Source organism: Capra hircus, chromosome 16, assembly GCF_001704415.2.
Source record: "Capra hircus breed San Clemente chromosome 16, ASM170441v1, whole genome shotgun sequence".
Lineage (NCBI taxonomy): Eukaryota > Metazoa > Chordata > Mammalia > Artiodactyla > Bovidae > Capra > Capra hircus.
Window position 1 is genome coordinate 6,616,754 of NC_030823.1, and position 18,926 is coordinate 6,635,679.

Genomic DNA, 18,926 nt, shown 5'->3' on the forward strand with positions numbered 1-18,926 from the left:
GGCACCACAGGGTATAAAGGAACCACAGCCTCATTTATTATTTGTAAGTCCTGAACTAGTCTTTATTTATTATTTGACTTTTTTACACCCAAAATAGGACTGTTGCATGGACTGTTATAGGGAATTAATAGCCTCTGTTCCTTTAAATGTTCAATGATGAGTTTTAAACCTTTCTTAACATTGGGCTTTAGTGGATACTGCTTTTGATGTGGAAATGGGTGAGGGTCTTTAAGCTAAATAATGACAGGAACAACATTTTGTGCTCAACCCACTTTTTTCCATCAGCCCACACTTAGTTAATGGGACAGAAAGAGCAGTCTCCATATTCATTAAAACAGAGACCTGGACCTTGCTCAGTATATCCCTCCCCAGAAGGGGTGAGGAAGACTCTGGTACAATCAGAAACTCATGAGAAAACAGCACAGAGTTCCAGTTGCTGCATAAAGGATGACTGGAATAATACTATTTGTCTCATCCAGACAGTTCCATTACAGCAGTGGATCAGGAGGAAAGTGGACCAGGGGCTTCAGTGAACACGGAGCAAGTTGCCCCAGTGTTGAAAAGAAAATCAACCGATTGCCCACCCCTCCCTCCTCATAGTTATTAATACTGTGTTCCTCAGGTGTTAGGACGGGAGCTTGTGTGGGGACCCCCAGGCACCTTCAGTCTTGATTATCCTGAGAGTCCAACCCCTGAGGTGTATGCCTTTGGGAGCACTTCTTCCTCGTGTGTGGTACTTTATAGACTGGACAGAGGGCTGAGGGTGGCTCAAACATCTGAGAACAACCTTGTGTGAGATGTCCTTCCTTTTCACAGTAATTGCAAGTCCACCCTTTTTCACCTGAGTTCCTATGGGCATTTTTCTTTCAGGCTGATTCATAGCAGTTTTCACTGCCATCACTAGGGCCTGGGCCTTTGGTTCTTTGCTGTTTTTGTTTCTCCTATTCTCTACTGTAATATACTGTCTGAGTCAGATGCAACAGTTTTTCTAAACACTGATTTGGTCCAAATGCCTGTTTTTGTAACTTACGGTCAATATCTGGAGCTGACTTGTGAGGAATTTATTTTTTAAGATCTTCTCTCCCTTTGCACTCTCAGGAGAAATATTAGTGAACTTTCGAAGGCCTTCCTGAAGTCTTTCTAGAATCTGAAAGGGACTTCTCTCCTTGTTCTATCAGCTAACTTAACATAATTTAGAGGCTTAGTTTGAGCTCTTTTAACCCATTCAATAATGCAGTTGACAAAATGGGTCTGCTCTCATTTCCGTTCCTCGTGATAATGTTAGTCTGGGTCTGTTATGGTGACTGCTTGGCTCCCAGTAGGGAGGAGAGCTATTTTGTGCTTATTCTTTCCCCTTGCCTCACATTCAAGCCATTCACCTCCAAAAATAGTAGCTTCCCCAAAACTCTAACTCTTGAGTCAGGAGTCAGCGTCTTTCTGAAGACATACATTGCATCACTCAAAGTAAGCTCATAAAGTGAAGTTAGTCTCATAAAGGTTTCTGGATCCTCTAGATAGTCTATCAGATCTCTCTTTATCTCTTGTATTTCTGGGTAAGAAAAGGGCTTTAAAATTTTTATAGATGGGTTATTTTTCTCAGTGGGGGCCTCCTGAAGAGGCAGTAACTTGTATGGCTGTTCCTCAGCCTCTCTAACTACCCTTGCATACATTCCTAGGAATAGACTAGAGAAACCTGTTTTTTCTCATCCTCATCCTGTATCTCATCCTCTGTCTCATCTTCTCTAGCTTGTATTTTACCCTTAGTTTTGGTTGTCTGAGCCTTCTCTAATTTGACTACCTGAGTTCCTGTTGAAACCAGTGTAGTCTAAGGCTGTATTGGAACTGGGGTTGTTTGAACTTCTCTGGAGACTAAGGCAACCCTTCTTGAAGGGATGCCTTGGCCCTCAGCTTCCTCAGTTGGGAGCCCCAGATGCAGGGGCAGAGTAAGAGTACAGGAGGAAGCTGAAGGTTTTACACCCAAATCTGTGTCTGTAGGACAGAAGTCTGGCATATCTTGCAGAGAGAAAAATACTTAACCCATATGGCACTTCTACCCATTTCCCTTGTTTTCTACAGAACTGGTCTAGTGGTAAAGTTCAGTTCAGTTCAGTTCAGTGGCTCAGTCGTGTCCGACTCTTTGTGACACCATGGACTGAAGCACGCCTAGTGGTAAAACAGTATCATCATTAAGAGACCCTTTAAGTGGTCATTGTTTGCCACCCTCCAACGGATATTGTGGCCATACAGGTTTGCAAAAGAAAGTCAGGTGTGTCTACTTGAAGCTCTGGGAATCAAACTTACCCCGTTTTTTAGGACACAATCCAAGGTTGTGGGTCTGGAGCTTCGAGTAGCTCCCATCTGTAAGAGAAAAAAAGTGATGTTCAGCACCCTTGCTTTTTTCCACCAGAGGTGTCCCTTCCTGCTCTAGATGGGATAGAGACAGACTTTGGATAGAGACAGACTTTGCACTGAAGCTTTCCTTCCCTGATTGGACTTACCCTGTTCCCTTACTGATGCAGGTGCCTTATTTGTTCCCTTCAGCACTTGTTCTACTATCAAGGTGGGGTGGAGATGCACCAGGGGTAGACCTGAAGACATCCCAAGTTGATTTCTAGTTACTTACCACCAAAACCTTTGTTTGATTTGCCCTTTTCCTCTGATGCCACCCGGGACGTAGCAGAGTAGTTTCCCAGAAAGTTTCCCGAGCTATGACTACTACCTCCATCTTGCACGTGCCCATGCACATTCCTGAGTACAGTCCTGCCTGGAATAGAAGTGGTGAGTCATCACCCCATCAGTAAGCCACTGGAGAGCTTTATCTAGTCCAGTAAGAGCTAGCACTATCAAAGGAAGAATCCCACTGTACTTCCAAATGGATTCCTGACCTATGTTCTTAGAAACCTCATGCTCAGCAGCAGCACTTACATCCATTTAATTTGGAGGCACAGCTATGGTAAGGATACACTGTTGGGACTCTGACCCCATGTGGAAGTAGCTAAGAGAGACACTGCTGAAGCTAGAGTTCCACCTACTTCCTGAACATGCTTCTAGGGCTAGAGTTCCACTTCATTCCCAAATGTGCCCCATCAAGTCTGGGTTCCCCGTGACTACCAAGCTTGGGGTCTAAGTAGAAGTATACAGTAATGACTAATGAATCACAAATCCCTTGAAAGTCTATGATCTGACAGAGTAGGTTAGTAATTCTAACTCCCCAGGCAGTTATGAAATGGTTAAAGAGACCAGGAAAAGATGACCAAAAAAGGAAAATTTAGTCTACACGCTTCACCCATTTCTGGCCACTCCACTCACAGGGATATTGGGTGTCTCTTGGCATTGGTAGGTCGGTATGAACCTCTGACAAGGCTCCCACTGTTGGGTTGCCTTCAATCATTAGAAGGCACCACAATACCTCAAAGCTGGGCTCATCACTCGCTTTGCAGAGAGCACGTCTCAAACTTGCAACTTTAGTTCACACAAACACACCTTACAGTTAGTAGAGTAAAAGGAGAAACCTCTGTAGAGTAAAAGAAGAGACCAGCTAGAGCTCTGAGTGTCTTTACTTCCTTTGTCCTGAAGATCCCGGACGAGCTCCCAAGATGATAGCTTACGGTTAACAGTGTCAGATTTGTGAACTGTGAAGTCAAAGATTTAGCTTCAGGATCAGGTACCAGGTTTCACTGCTCAGGGCTCTTGTGTGGTTGAAGTTTTATTACAGTGGAAAAGAACAGAGAAGGGGATGGAGAGTGCTCCTTCACTAGTCTTAGCAAGGGAACTGTATACTTTTTCAATTGGTTACTACAGTAAATCAAAAGAATGTCTCAAGGTTTTAAAGGTCTTACCAGACCCACTCCCACAATTTACATTTTAAAATGATGGGATTAGAACTAACAATAGAAAGATTTTACTAGACCCACTCTCACCATATACATTTTTAAGATAACAGGATCAGTCAGAAGGTTCTCAAGAAGGAGAAACATGTCCTCAAGCAGGATCCATTGTTGTTGTATAATCCTCAGTACAGAGTTTAAGGTGAGTTGTTTTGTTTTATAATCATCAGCTCTAAAAACAAACAGCATTTTATGTGACTAACACTAAGGAATATAGAAAGAAAACCTTTGTCCTTTTCCTCCTCCTTGGAGACCACAGAATTCTTATCAACCTACTTGAGAATTAACTCTCTCAGCTCTTCTTTTCCATTGGTCTGTATGTCTGTCTTTATGTCGGGAACATGTGATTTTAATTACTGTAGCTTTGAAATATTTTTAAAGTCATAATTTTGATCTCTCTGGCTTCATTCTTCTTTTTCAAGATTGCTTGAAAAAGCAGTCTTTCACGGTCCCATATAAACCTTATAGTTTGTTTTCTTTATCTATAAAAAAATGCTGTTGAGATTTAATGGAGATAATATTGAATCTGTAGATTCCTTTGAACAGTAAGTACATTTACCAGTATTGTTTTCCAGTTCATGAACATGGCTTGACTTATCATTTGCTTATATGATCATTAATATTTTCTATAAATTTTGAAGTTTTCAGTGTACAAGTATTCGATCTTGTGTTAATTTTATTGCTAAATATTTTATTCTTTTACGTCCTGCAAAGACCATATCATGGAGAAACAAAATAATGTGTAGGGGGATTAAATCAATAATCAAAATATCCATCCAAATCATTGGTCAGTGTTACAGAAAGTGAAAAAAAAGTCAGTGCTTTAGGGGCATAGATATTTAATGTAACTATAGATAATTGATACTGGTATTTAAGGAAACCTGTCCATTACTGATATTGTTTATAACAAATCAAAGTAAAACAGGCTATCCAACTACTGAGCCTAGAAACCATTCTTACCTATTTCAATATAAAAATGTAGTTATTGTTTGTTGACTATTAAAAATATGTGTATCTTTATGAAAGTCCCATAGTTTAAATTTGCTTCTTCCTCAACAATCTTGTACAGCAATCATTTTTGTCCATTAGTCAAAACAAGAAAATCTGAGCTTAGGAAACCAATAATTTCCAAACTTGGCAATTTATAAGGTAGCACATTTTGGATTTATTCCAGAGCTTCCTGACTACCAATCTGGTATTCTTATCCTCAACATGTACACAACTTTCCCAACAGATTTCAAACACTCTCATGACTTTCCTCCCAAAAGTGTTCCCGATAGATCAGTGAAGTTCATGTTGTAAAACCACAAATTTGCAAAACTCTCACAGTCTCCTTACCTGTCAGCTTTTCAAAAACAGTCTCAGCTCTGAGCTACATGGATTTGATGTGGGAAAATAACAAGTTGTGATTCAACAGGGAAATAATGGAAACTAAAAGCCATTTAATGCTCCATACTTCTATCTCTGTGTTGGCATGCAAATAAATAAACACACACACACACACACACATTTATGTTTCTGATTTTTTAAATGTATTTAGTTTCAAATGAAGGATAATTAATTTACAATATTTCTCTGGTTTCTGCCATACATTAACATGAATTAGCCATAAGTATACATATGTCCCCTCATTCTTGAACCTCCACCCTACATCCCACCCTTTCCCATTCCTCTAGGTTGTTACAGAGCCCTGGTTTAAGTTCCCTGAGTCATACAGAAAACTTCCATGGGCTATCTAGTTTGCATATGGTAGTGTATATGCTTCCATGCTGCTCTCTCCATTCATCTCACCTGAGCTTCCCTCAAAACTCAGTTGGCAAAGAATCTGCCTGCAATGCAGGAGATCTGAGTTTGATTACTGGGTTGGGAAGATCCACTTGAGAAGGGGTCAGTTTAGTTCAGTTCAGTTCAGTCGCCCAGTCGTGTCCGACACTTTGCGACCCCATGATTCACAGCATGTCAGGCCTCCCTGTCCATCAGCATCTCCCGGAGTTCACTCAGACCCACATTCATTGAGTCTGTGATGCCATCCAGCCATCTATCCTCCGTCGCGCCCTTCTCCTCCTGCCCCTAATCCCTCCCAGCATCAAAGTCCTTTGCAATGACTCAACTCGTCACATGAGGTGGCCAGTGTACTGGAGTTTCAGCTTTAGCATCATTCCTTCCAAAGAAATCCCAGGGTTGATCTCCTTCAAATGGACTGGTTGGATCTCCTTGCAGTCCAAGGGACTCTCAAGAGTCTTCTCCAACACCACAGTTCAAAAGCATCAATTCTTCAGGGCTCAGCCTTCTTCACAGTCCAATTCTCACATCCATACATGACCACAGGAAAAACCATAGCCTTGACTATACTGACCTTAGTCAGCAAAGTAATGTCTCTGCTTTTGAATATGCTATTTAGGTTGCTCATAACTTTTCTTCCAAGAAGTAAGCGTCTTTTAATTTCATGGCTGCAGTCACCATCTGCAGTGATTTTGGAGCCCCCCAAAATAAAGTCTGACACTGTTTCCACTGTTTCCCCATCTATTTCCCATGAAGTGATGGGACCAGATGCCATGATCTTCATTTTCTGAATGTTGAGCTTTAAGTCAACTTTTTCACTCTCCTCTTTCACTTTCATCAAGAGGCTTTTGAGTTCCTCTTCACTTTCTGCCATAAGGGTGGTGTCATCTGCCTATATGAGGTTATTGATATTTCTCCCAGCAATCTTGATTCCAGCTTGTGTTCCTTCCAGTCCAGTGTTTCTCATGATGTCCTCTGCATAGAAGTTAAATAAGCAGGGTGACAATATACAGCCTTGACGTATTCCTTTTCCATTTGGAACCAGTCTGTTGTTCCATGTCCATTTCTAACTGTTGCTTCCTGGCCTGCATACAGATTTCTCAAGAGGCAGGTCAGGTGGTCTGGTATTCCCATCTCCTTCAGAATATTCCACAGTTTATTGTGTTCCACACAGTCAAAGGCTTTGGCATAGTCAAAAAGGCAGAAATAGATGTTTTTCTGGAACTCTCTTGCTTTTTCCATGATCCAGCGAATATGGCAATTTGATCTCTGGTTCCTCTGCCTTTTCTAAAGCCAGCTTGAGCATCTGGAAGTTCACGGTTCATGTATGGCTGAAGCCTGGGTTGGAGAATTTTGAGCATTACTTTACTAGCATGTGAGATGAGTGCAATTGTTCAGTAGTTTGAGTATGCTTTGGCATTGCCTTTCTTTGGAATTGGAATGAAAACTGACTTTTTCCAGTCCTGTGGCCACTGCTGAGTTTTCCAAATTTGCTGGCATATTGAGTGCAGCACTTTCACAGCATAATCTTTCAGGGTTTGAAACAGCTCAATAGAAATTCATCACCTCCACTACCTTTATTCATAGTGATGCTCTCTAAGGCCCACTTCACATTCCAGGATGTCTAGCTCTAGATGAGTGATCACACCATCATGATTATCCGGATCGTGACAATATTTTGTGTACAGTTCTGCTGTGTTCTTGCCACCCCTTCTTAATATCTTCTGCTTCTGTTAGGTCCAGACCACTTCTGTCCTTTATCAAGCCCATCTTTGCATGAAATGTTCCTTTGGTATCTCTAATTTTCTTGAAGAGATCTCTAGTCCTTCCCATTCTGTTCTTTTCCTCTATTTCTTTGCACTGATCGCTGAAGAAGGCTTTCTTATCTCTTCTTGCTATTCTCTGGAACCCTGCATTCAGATGCTTATATCTTTCCTTTTCTCCTTTGTTCTCCCTCTCTCTTCTTTTCACAGCTATTTGTAAGGCCTCCCCAGACAGACATTTTGCTTTTTTGCATTTCTTTACCATGGGAATGGTCTTGATCCCTGTCTCCTGTACCATGTCAAGAACCTCATTCCATAGTTAATCAGGCACTTAAATCAGGCACTCATATCTAGGCCCTTAAATCTATTTTTCACTTCCACTGTATAATCATCAGGGATTTGATTTGGGTTATACCTGAATGGTCCAGTGGTTTTCCCTACTTTCTTCACTTTGATTCTGAATTTGGTAATAAAGAGTTAATGATCTGAGCGTCAGTCAGCTCCTGGTCTTGTTTTTGTTGACTGTATAGAGCTTCTCCATCTTTTGCTGCAAAGAATATAATCAATCTGATTTCGGCGTTGACCATCTGGTGATGTCCATGTGTAGAGTCTTCTCTTATGTTGTTGGAAGAAGGTGTTTGCTGTGACCAGTGCATTTTCTTGGCAAAACTCTATTATTCTTTGCCCTGCTTCATTCTGCATTCCAAGGCCAAATTTGCCTGTTACTCCAGGTGTTTCTTGACTTCCTACTATAGCGTTCCATTCCCCTATATTGAAAAGGACATCTTTTTTTATGTGTTAGTTCTACAAGGTCTTGTAGGTCTTCATAAAACCGTTCAACCTCAGCTTCTTCAGCGTTACTGTTTGGGGCATAGACTTGGATAACTGTGATATTGAAATCTTTTGCCTTGGAGATGAACAGAGATCATTTTGTCCTTTTTGAGATTGCATCCAAGTACTGCATTTCGGACTGTTTTGTTGACCATGATGGCCACTCCATTTCTTCTGAGTGATTCCTGCCCGCAGTAGTAGAGATAATGGTCATCTGAGTTAAATTCACGCATTCCAGTCCATTTTAGTTCACTGATTCCTAGAATGTCGACATTCAATCTTGCCATCTTCTGTTTGACCACTTCCAATTTGCCTTTATTCATGAACCTGACATTCCAGGTTCCTATGCAATATTGCTCTTTATAGCATCAGACCTTGCTTCTATCACCAGTCACATCCACAACTGGGTATTGTTTTTGCTTTGGGTCCATGCCTTCATTCTTTCTGGAGTTATTTCTCCACTGATCTCCAGTAGCATATTGGGGACCTAATGACCTGGGGAGTTCCTCTTTTGGTATCCTATCATTTTGCCTTTTCATACTGTTCATGGGGTTCTCAAGGCAAGAATACTGAAGTGGCTTGCCATTCCCTTCTCAAGTGGACCACATTCTGTCAGACCTCTCAACCATGACCCGCCAGTCTTGGGTTGCCCTGCAGGCATGGCTTGGTTTCATTGAGTTTGAGCAGGGATAGGCTAGATATTCCAGTATTCTTGGGATCCTTTTGTGGCTCAGCTTGTAAAGAATCCATCTGCAATGTGGGAAACCTGGGTTCAATCCCTATGTTGGAAAGATCCCCTGGAGAAGGAAAAGGCTAACCATTGCAGTCTTCTGGCTTGGATGTGGTCATAAAGAGTCAGACACGACTGAATGACCTTCACTTTCACTCTCTCCTTCCTCCCCATCACACATGTCCATAAGTCTGTTCTCTATGTCTGCCTCTCCATTGCTTCCCTGCAAATAAGTTCATCAATACCATTTTTTTCAATTCCATATATATGTGTTAATATGTGATATTTATTATATACCTGATTTTGTACTGTAATAATTTTTACAAGAATATATTGGGATAAACAATGTGTTGTATTTTAAATCTGGGTTATAAATAATATTAGCTATAGGCTGTTTATTTGATAGGACTTTGGTGATTACTGGAATTTGTACTAGTACTGATATTATTTTAGTACCTCTGCTAGTTACTGTAGTAAATACTGCATTTGCTCAATTAATTTATGACAAAGGAGCTAAGAATATACAATGAGGAAAGATAGTCCAATAAATGGTGTTGAGACAACTGGTCAGCCACATGCCAAAAATAATACTGAATCACTATCTTACACTATACATAAAAATTAATTCAAAAGAAAGTTTAAATGCTTGCATATAATACCTAAAACCACAGAATCTCTCCTGTTTTCTCAGTGCATTAAATTCCTCATTAAATAATGTGCATTGACTGATTCTAAAAATAACTATAACACCAAGGGAAAAACTGCAGCAGCTGTCGATAGGACAGGACATTTTTCCCCATCACATATTATGCTTGAGCATATATACGTGATTGGAAAAATCCAAATGGTCTGTGGAAGCAAAAACTGTGAAGAAGATTCTAAACAACCCTTTCTTTGAAGATAGCCATGATAGGAAACATGATTTTATAAAATACTTAGATTTTTATCTACAGGAAAAGTTCTGTGAGAAGTTCTGTAAAAGAAGAGCTAAAATGATTAAATTATAAAGTAAAACTTTGAGGTGAAACACCCACTATGATGAATAATCAAAACAATGGAATATAACAAGTGTTGGCACGTATTTGGAGAAATAGGAGTGCTTGTGCAATGCTAGTGGGGATGTAAAATGATTTTGTTTGCTGCTATCACATATAGTAGCTTAAATGTGTGCTTAGTCACTCAGTTGAACCTTACTCTCTACAACCCAAAGGACTATAGCCTGCCAGGTTCCTCTGACCATGGGGTTTCCCTGGCAAGAATACTGGAGTGTGTTGCCATTTCCTCCTCCAGGGGATCTCTGAGTGTCCTTACATTAAAACCAGAATTATTATACGACTAGAAATTCCACTCCTAAGGATATAGACCAAAGTACTGAAAACAAATATTCAAACAAGTAGTTGTACACTGATGTTTATGGCAAGACTATTTGCAGTAGCCAAAATGTCAGTATGGACAGGCTCAAATACCAATGGATAGGCGAACAGACAAATTGTAGCATATTTACATACCATGGAATATTACTCAAGCAGGAAAGGAATTAAATACTGATACATGCTAAAGGCATAGATGAAGGTAGAAAACATATTACTAAGTGAAAGAGTCAAGATGCAAAAAGTCACATTTTGCAAGATTTCATTGATACTAAACATCCAGAATATGTCAGTATAGTAGAGACAAAGCAGATGTGTGGTTGTCAGTGACTAGGAAGAGGCGTAAATAGGGAATAATTGCTTAATGGGTACAAAGGTTTATTTTGGGATGATGAAGTGTTTTTGAACTACTTAAACTAGTAGTTGTACTGCATTGTGAATAAATTAAATATCCCTGAATTATTACTTTGAAATGTTTAATCTGATGTTATGTGAATTTCACATCAATAAAAAGGAATACATCAAGGCTGTATATTGTCACCCTGCTTATTTAACTTATATGCAGAGTACATCATGAGAAACACTGGGCTGGAAGAAGCACAAGCTGGAATCAAGATTGCCGTGAAAGAGGAGAGTGATGCCATCCAGCCGTCTCATCCTCTGTCATCCCCCTTTCCTCCTGGCCCCAATCTCTCCCAGCATCAGAGTCTTTTCCAATGAGTCAACTCTTAGCATGAGGTGGCCAGACTACTGGAGTTTCAGCTTTAGCATCATTCCTTCCAAAGAAATCCTAAGATTTGGCATAGTCAATAAAGCAGAAATAGATGTTTTTCTGGAACTCTCTTGCTTTTTCCATGATCCAATGGATGTTGGCAATTTGATCTCGATCTCTGGTTCTTCTGCCTTTTCTAAAACCAGCTTGAACATCTGGAAGTTCACGGTTCACATATTGCTAAAGCCTGGCTTGGAGAATTTTGAGCATTACTTTACTGCTGTGTGAGATGAGTACAATTGTGTGGTAGTTTGAGCGTTCTTTGGCATTACCTTTCTTTGGAATTGGAATGAAAACTGAACTTTTCCAGTCCTGTGGCGACTGATGAGTTTTCCAAATTTGCTGGCATATTGAGTGCAGCACTTTCACAGCATCACCTTTCAGGATTTTAAAGTGTTCAACTGGAATTCCGTCACCTCCGCTAGTTTTGTTTGTAGTGATACTTTCTAAGGCCCACTTGACTTCACATTCCAGGATGTATGGCTCTAGATAAGTGATCACACCATCGTGATTATCTTGGTCGTGAAGCTCTTTTTTGTACAATTATTCTGTGTATTCTTGCCACCTCTTCTTACTATCTTCTGCTTCTGTTAGGTGCATACAATTTCTATCCTTTATCAAGCCCATATTTGCATGAAGTGTTCTCTTGGTATCTCTAATTTTCTTGAAGAGATCTCCAGTTTTTCCCATTCTGTTCTTTTCCTCTTTTTCTTTGCATTGATCACTGACTTTAATTAAACATAATTTATTACCTACATGATTTTTATAAAAGAATTCAAGTATCAAAAGGACTCTTGAGCTTTGCGCAGTGGCAGTATCGTAGCCAATGAGGTTTATCCGAGGTGCGATTATTGCTAATTGAAAAGGACTCTTGAGAAATGTACCTACTGTAAAGGCAATTAAGAATAAACACATGCAGAAACACTAGATACTATGCACCAAAAATCATGAGATATGGATAATATGAAGATATAAGAAGGGTGATTTAGAGAGAGTCAATTTCTAGGCCTTAAATAGGTAGGTTGGAGTTCCCAGGAAGAGAAAAAGACAAACATTTTTTCCTACATTCCTTAGTCTTCAGTTCAGTTAAGTCTCTCAGTTGTGTCCAACTTTTTGAGACCCCATGAATCGCAGCATGCCAGGCCTCCCTGTCCATCACCATCTCCCAGAGTTCACCGAGACTCACGTCCATTGAGTCAGTGATGCCATCCAGCCATCTCATCCTCTGTCGTCCCCTTCTTCTCCTGCCCTGAATTCCTCCCAGCATAGGAGTCTTTTCCATTGATTCAACCCTTCGCATGAGGTGGCCAAAATACTGGAGTTTCAGCTTTAGCATCGTTCCATCTAAAGAAATCCCAGGGCTGATCTCCTTCAAATGGACTGGTTGGATCTCCTTGCAGTCCAAGGGACTCTCAAGAGTCTTCTCTAAAACCACAGTTCAGAAGCATCAATTCTTCAGCGCTGAGCCTTCTTCACAGTCCAACTCTCACATCCATACATGACTACTGGAAAAAACATAACCTTGACTAGACGGACCTTAGTCGCCAAACTAATGCCTCTGCTTTTCAATGTGCTATCTAGGTTGGTCAAAACGTTTCTTCCAAGAAGTAAGCGTCTTTTAATTTCATGGCTGCAGTCACCATCTTCAGTGATTTTGGAGCCCCCCAAAATAAAGTCTGACGCTGTTTCCACTGTTTCCCCATCTATTTCCCATGAAGTGATGGGACCAGATGCCATGATCTTCGTTTTCTGAATGTTGAGCTTTAAGCCAACTTTTTCACTCTCCTCTTTCACTTTCATCAAGAGATTTTTATTTCCTCTTCACTTTCTGCCATAAGGGTGGTGTCACCTGCATATCTGAGGTTATTGATATTTCTCCCAGCAATCTTGATTCCAGCTTTTGTTTCTTCCAGTCCAGCGTTTCTCTGCATAGAAGTTAAATAAGCAGGGTGACAATATACAGCCTTGATGTACTACTTTTCCTATTTGAAACCAGTCTGCAGCCATGAAATTAAAAGATGCTTTCTCCTTGGAAGGAACGTTATGACCAACCTAGATAGCATATTCAAAAGCAGAGACATTACTTTGCCGACTAAAGTCTGTCTAGTCAAAGCTATGGTTTTTTCAGTAGTCATGTATGGATGTGAGATTTGGATTGTGAAGAAGGCTGAGCACCGAAGAACTGATGCTTTTGAACTGTGATGTTGGAGAAGACTCTTGAGAGTCCCTTGGATTGCAAGGAGATCCAACCAGTCCATTCTGAAGGAGATCGGCCCTGGGATTTCTTTGGAAGGAATGATGCTAAAGCTGAAACTCCAGTGCTTTGGCTACCTCATGTGAAGAGTTGACTCACTGGAAAGGACTTTGATACTGGGAGGTATTGGGGGCAGGAGAAGAAGGGGACGACAGAGGATGAGATGGCTGGATTGCATCACTGACTCGATGGACGTGAGTCTGGGTGAACTCCGGGAGATGGTGATGGACAGGGAGGCCTGGCATGCTGCGATTCATGGGGTCACAAAGAGTTGGACACGACTGAGCGACTGAACTGAACTGTTGTTCCATGTCCAGTTCTAACTGTTGCTTACTCACCTGCATACCAATTTCACAAGAGGCAGGTCAGATGGTCTAGTATTCCCATCACTTTAAGAATAAATAGTAGTAGTATATTAGTTATCTATTTAATATATTTTTATATATTATATAGGGCTTCCTTAGGCGGCAGTAAGGAAATACCCTTTGTCCAAGGTAAGGAGCAGTGGCAGTGCTTTGCTGGAGGAGCTGTGAAGGGATACCCCATGTCAAAGGTAAGAGAAATCCAGTAAGATGGTAGGTGTTGCAAGAGGGCATCAGAGGGCAGATACACTGAAACCATACTCACAGAAAACTAGTCAATCTAATCACAGTAGGACCACAGCCTTGTCTATCTCAATGAAACCAAGCCATGCCGTGGGGCAACCCAAGACAGGCAGGTCATGGTGGAAAGGTCTGACAGATTGTGGTCCACTGGAGAAGGGAATGGCAAACCACCTCAGTATTCTTGCCTTGAGAACCCCATGAACAGTATGATAAGGCAAAATGATAGGATACTGAAAGAGGAACTCCCCAGGTCATTAGGTCCCCAATATGCTACTGGAGATTAGTAGAGAAATAACTCCAGAAAGAATGAAGGAATGGACCCAAAGAAAAAACAATACCCAGCTGTCGATGTGACTGGTGATAGAAGCAAGGTCCGATGCTCTAAAGAGCAATATTGCATAAGAATGTGGAATGCCAGGTCCATGAATCAAGGCAAATTGGAAGTGGTCAACAAGAGATGACAAGGAAGAGTGAACATCGACATTCTTGAAATCAATGAAATAAAATGGACTCGGATGGGTGAATTTAACTCAGATGACCATTATATCTACTACTGCAGGCAGGAATCCCTCAGAAGAATTGGAGTAGCCATCATGGTGAACAAAAAAGTCCGAAATGCAGTACTTGGATGCAATCTCAAAAATGACAGAATGATCTCTGTTCATCTCCAAGGCAAAAGATTCAATATCACAGTTATCCAAGTCTGTGCCCGAACCAGTAACGCTGAAGAAACTGAAGTTGAACGGTTTTATGAAGATCTACAAGACCTTGTAGAACTAACACACAAAAAAAGATGTCCTTTTCAATATAGGGGACTCGAATGTTATAGTAGGAAGTCAAGAGACACATGGAGTAGCAGGCAAATTTGGCCTTGGAATGCAGAATGAAGCAGGGCAAAGACTAATAGAGTTTTGCCAAGAAAATGCACTGGTCATAGCAAACACCCTCTTCCAACAATGCAAGAGAAGACTCTACACATGGACATCACCAGATGGTCAACACCGAAATCAGATTGATTATATTCTTTGCAGCAAAAGATGGAGAAGCTCTATATAGTCAACAAAAACAAGAGCAGGAGCTGACTGTGGCTCAGATCATGAACTCCTTATTACCAAATTCAGACTCAAATTGAAGAAAGTAGGGAAAATCGCTAGACCATTCAGGTATGACCTAAATCAAATCCCTGATGATTATACAGTGGAAGTGAAAAATAGATTTAAGGGGCTAGGTCTGATAGATAGAGTGCCTGATTAACTATGGAATGAGGTTCTTGACATGGTACAGGAGACAGGGATCAAACCATCCCCATGGAACAGAAATGCAAAAAAGCAAAATGTCTGTCTGGGGAGGGCTTAAAAATAGCTGTGAAAAGAAGAGAGGCAAAAAGCAAAGGAGAAAAGGCAAGATATAAGCATCTGAATGTAGTGTTCCAAGAATATCAAGAAGAGATAAGAAAGCCTTCTTCAGCGATCAGTGCAAAGAAATAGAGGAAAAGAACAGAATGGGAAGGACTAGAGATCTCTTCAAGAAAATTAGAGATACCAAGGGAACATTTCATGCAAAGGCGGGTCGATAAAGGACAGAAATGGTCTGGACCTAACAGAAGCAGAAGATATTAAGAAGAGGTTGAAAGGCTACACGGAAGAACTGTACATAAAAGATCTTCACGACCCAGATAAGCATGATGGTATGATCACTAATCTAGAGCCAGACATCCTGGAATGTGAAGTCAAGTGGGCCTTGGAAAGCATCACTATGAACAAAGGTAGTGGAGGTGATGGAATTCCAGTTGAGCTGTTTCAAATCCTGAAAGATGATGCTGTGAAAGTACTGCACTCAATATGCCAGCACATTTGGAAAACTCAGCAGTGGCCACAGGACTGGAAAAGGTCAGTTTTCATTCCAGTTCCAAAGAAAGGCAATGGCAAAGAATGCTCAAACTACTGGACAACTGCACTCATCTCACATGCTAGTAAAGTAATGCTCAAAATTTTCCAAGCCAGACTTCAGCAATATGTGAACTGTGAACTTCCGGATGTTTAAGCTGGTTTTAGAAAAGGCAGAGGAACCAGAGATAATTTCCAAATCCACTGGACCATGGAAAAATCAAGAGAGTTCCAGAAAAACATCTATTTCTGCTTTATTGACTATGCCAAGCCTTTGACTGTGTGGATCACAATAAACTGTAGAAAATTCTGAAAGAGATGGGAATACCAGACCACCTAACCAGCCTCTTGAGCAATCCGTATGCAGGTAAGGAAACAGAAGTTAGAACTGGACATGGAACAACAGACTGGTTCCAGATGGAAAAGGAGTACGTCCAGGCTGTATATTGTCACCCTGCTTATTTAACTTCTATGCAGAGTACATCATGAGAAACGCTGGACTGGAAGAAACACAAGCTGGAATCAAAATTGCTGGGAGAAATATCAATAACCTCATATATGCAGATGACACCACCCTTATGGCAGAAAGTGAAGAGGAACTAAAAAGCCTCTTGATGAAAGTGAAATACGAGAGTGAAAAAGTTGGCTGAAAGCTCAACATTCAGAAAATGAAGATCATGGCATCCGGTCCCATCACTGAATGGGAAATAGATGGGGAAACAGTGGAAAGAGTGTCAGACTTTATTTTTGGGGGGGCTCCAAAATCACTGCAGATAAGTGACCGCAGCCATGAAATTAAAAGACCCTTACTCCTTGGAAGAAAAATTATGACCAACTGAAATAGTATATTCAAAACCAGAGACATTACTTTACCGACTATGGTCCGTCTAGTCAAGGCTACGGTTTTTCCAGTAGTCATGTATGGATGTGAGAGTTGGACTGTGTAGAAGGCTGAGTGCCGAAGAATTGATGCTTTTGAACTGTGGTTTTGGAGAAGACTCTTGAGAGTCCCTTGGACTGCAAGGAGATCCAACCTGTCCATTTGAAGGAGATCAACCCTGGGATTTCTTTGGAAGGAATGATGCTAAAGCTGAAACTCCAGTACTTTGACCACCTCATGTGAAAGGTTGACTCATTGGAAAAGACTCTGATGCTGGGAGGGATTGGTTTCAGGAGGAGAAGGGGACGACAGAGGATGAGATGGCTGGATGGCATCACTGACTCAATGGACGTGAGTCTGAGTGTACTCCAGGAGCTGGTTATGGGCAGGGAGGCCTGGCATGTTGTGATTCATGGGGTCACAAATAGTTGGACACCACTGAGCAACTGAACTGAACTGATAAATAATACAACCACCAGTGCAGGATACATAGATGTGGGTTCAATCCCTGTCTTGGAATGATGTCCTGGAGAAGGTCATGACAAACCAGTCCAGTATTCTTGCCTGTAGAATTCCATGGATAGAGGACTCTTGCAGGCTACAGTCTGTGAGGTGTAGAGTTGGACACGACTGAGAAAGAAACACATTCACATGTGTTGTTAAGTGTCATGCAAATTAAAACATTCTATTTCTATGTAATTATTCTTTCAAGTTTTCAAATAAATTTCTGTGTTAAGAAAGATGGTGTTACATATCTAAAAAAAAATTCAATCTTCCAATAGATATAAACTGACCTTGTAAAGTGTGATCTCTTGGTGGTAGTTGTATATTAAAGTGGATAACAAGGTTTTTTTTAATCATATGCTAATTAAACTTCAGAGAAATGTCAAAGGAAAAATAGTGATCATATGAACAGGTACCCCAAATATGGTACAATGAAATTATATAATATGAAGTAATATATGTTGAAACATGAATAATTAATGTCTACTTATATTGTAGACCTTAAATCAATATGGGAAAACAGGCGGAAATGGGTAAGCTCTATATAGAAAAGATGCCCAAAATTAGTATTGTGAAATAAAAGATGAAAAAAGAGAACTTCAGAATTCGGGACACCAAGATGAATTTGTCTTCCATATTTTTAAAATGAGTTACAAAATAAAACTCTAGAGAAAATGGGCAAAGTACATATTCTATCATGATAGAGAATGCTTTCCTAGAGATTAACAATTGTTTTTAATTTTGAAAAATTATACTAAGTCCTGAGCAATATGAATGAAACAAATCAGTACCAAATGAATATAGTAATATGGTAGGATGTCAAAAAATAAAGAAACATGCCAGCTCATACTATTGGAAACAATACAGTAGGAAATATAACAGTTCTGGCATTAGAATTTATCCTGAAGATAACAATACTAGCTTACTTTGTTTTTGTGTGTATATGTGTACGTGTTTTGTGTGATTCCTTTTCCTGTTTTTTTTTAGTTGCAGTATTGATATGTAACATTGTGCAGATTTAAGGTGTACAATTTGTTGATGTGTTGCATTAATGAAATAAGTGATTAGCACTCAGCTTTAGCTGACCCCTCTATCACATGACATCATTATCACCTCTTTTTTGTTGTGAGAAAAATTTTCTAGTTTCTTAGCAACTTTAAAGATAAAGTTTTAATTCAATCCATTGACTTAAGCTCCACGCTTTGTGTGTGTGTGTGTGTGTGTGTGTGTGTGTGTGTATGTCTGTGTGTGTGTGTGATGAGGTCAGTGTTACAGATACAGCTTAGTGTCTCTAAATTTAGACTTCTTAAAAGATCACTTTCAACTTTCTTTCCTTGAATAAAGTAGAAGTGATTAAAATGTTCAATTACACAATCAACTGACAAATAACAAGCTACACAACAGATTCAAGAAAAGAATTAAACTCAACATAGCACAAAGATACTAAAATTAGCCTATTTCTGAGTAACTGTTTAACATCTTGTAAATTCAAATGCAATTAATAATTTTCCCTAGCATTTATGAATATGGGCTTTGAATAAAGACATTTCAATTTTCTATTTGAGAAAAATACTCTTCATTTTTAGTTTTGAGTGACATTTTAAAATTATAAGGTTAGAATTTTTTAACAAGTGATAAATGCTCATTTTAAAAATAAAAATA